This window comes from Sorex araneus, chromosome 4 (genome assembly GCF_027595985.1).
Source record: "Sorex araneus isolate mSorAra2 chromosome 4, mSorAra2.pri, whole genome shotgun sequence".
Classification (NCBI taxonomy): domain Eukaryota; kingdom Metazoa; phylum Chordata; class Mammalia; order Eulipotyphla; family Soricidae; genus Sorex; species Sorex araneus.
The window spans coordinates 70,732,033-70,733,252 of record NC_073305.1 but is presented as its reverse complement, the minus strand read 5'-3'; the positions used below and the strand labels follow the sequence as shown (position 1 = coordinate 70,733,252).

Here is a 1,220-nt window from a genome sequence, read left to right as displayed (position 1 = left end):
CCCACTAAGTCTCTGATTCCTCAACAGTGAAGCAGAGGTGGGCAGAGAGCGCGGCTGTGTGGGCGGTCCTGGCTCAGTCTGCGTGGGTCAGAACTAGGCGTTCCTGACTTTGAATCGCATGTGTAACAGGACTCTGCCACCCCATTTCAGAGAATTCAAAGAGCACTTTACAAAATGATGGGGTTTTTTTTCTTTTGGTTTTGAGTCACCCCTGGCAATGATGCTCAGGGCTGACTTCTGGCTCTACACTCAGGAATCACTTCTGGTGGTGCTCAGGACACCATGTGGGATGCCAGGGATCAAACATGGGTTGTCTGCATGCAAATACCCTACCTGTTGTGCTATCACCCCAGTCCGGTCCCCTACATAAAATTATGTTTTATATGGGTAAATGATTGCTTTTCTCCCAAGGTCTCAGTTTCCTCATCTGTAAAATGCAGGAAGGACATACAGTCAATTTAGCTGACTTTTTCTTGGCCTATGGGGCTGGGTGGGCAGTGGCTGCCAGCAGCAAGCAGCCTCTTTGTGTCCACAGCCAGAGACTTACCCGGGTTCTTCCAGGGGATCTTTAAAATAGTCCTTTGCAGTGGACATTCCTGTCTGCTCTTAGGCTGGCCCCAATCTCAGACTCCAAACGAGTATGTGGTGCCTTTAAGGAGCCCCAGGGCACGGTGGCCAGGGTCCCACCAGCCAAGTCCTCACACCCACCTGCTCGGAGCTCCAGAACAAAGGAGCTGAGATTAAGGGTCTGTCCTGGGCCACACTCAGATTCCCTCGCGACCAGGAAATCCACATCACCAAGTAGTGAGGCTTGTACCAGATGAGTTTGAAAACATGGTGGCTAAGAAGCACCTCATCCCAGATGGCCGAGGAGCCAAAGATACTGACTGGGCGCCTCTGCGGAGATGTACCCCAGTGATTCGCTGCCCCCTCCCCACCTGCTCCGGTTCTCAGCATCCCCACCCACTGTACCACAGCAAACCCTGCTTCTTAGCCAAAAACAAAGTGGAGGAAATAATAGTATTTACCGTATCAGGTGGCTTTTAAAGATCAACCAAGAAAAAGGGCACTGGGCCAGGGAGGTAGTGCAGGAGATACCAGACAGTCTCACCTCACACACGGCCCCCGACACAGGGCTGGATGTGGTCCTGGGGGTCCCAGTACTGCTGGGCTCCAGTCACCCTCCATTGCCCAGTCCCAGAATTGAACTGTCCAGTCAG

At 52.6% G+C, this 1,220-nt stretch overlaps 1 non-coding gene across 1 annotated transcript; it reads left to right on the top strand.

The window, feature by feature from the left end:
* The first annotated feature begins 447 nt into the window (after window positions 1–447).
* On the top strand, window positions 448–579 carry LOC129404653 (small nucleolar RNA SNORA70). Its single transcript, XR_008630025.1, has one exon. It is a non-coding gene; the product is annotated as a small nucleolar RNA SNORA70 (small nucleolar RNA).
* The last annotated feature ends 641 nt before the right edge of the window (window positions 580–1,220 follow it).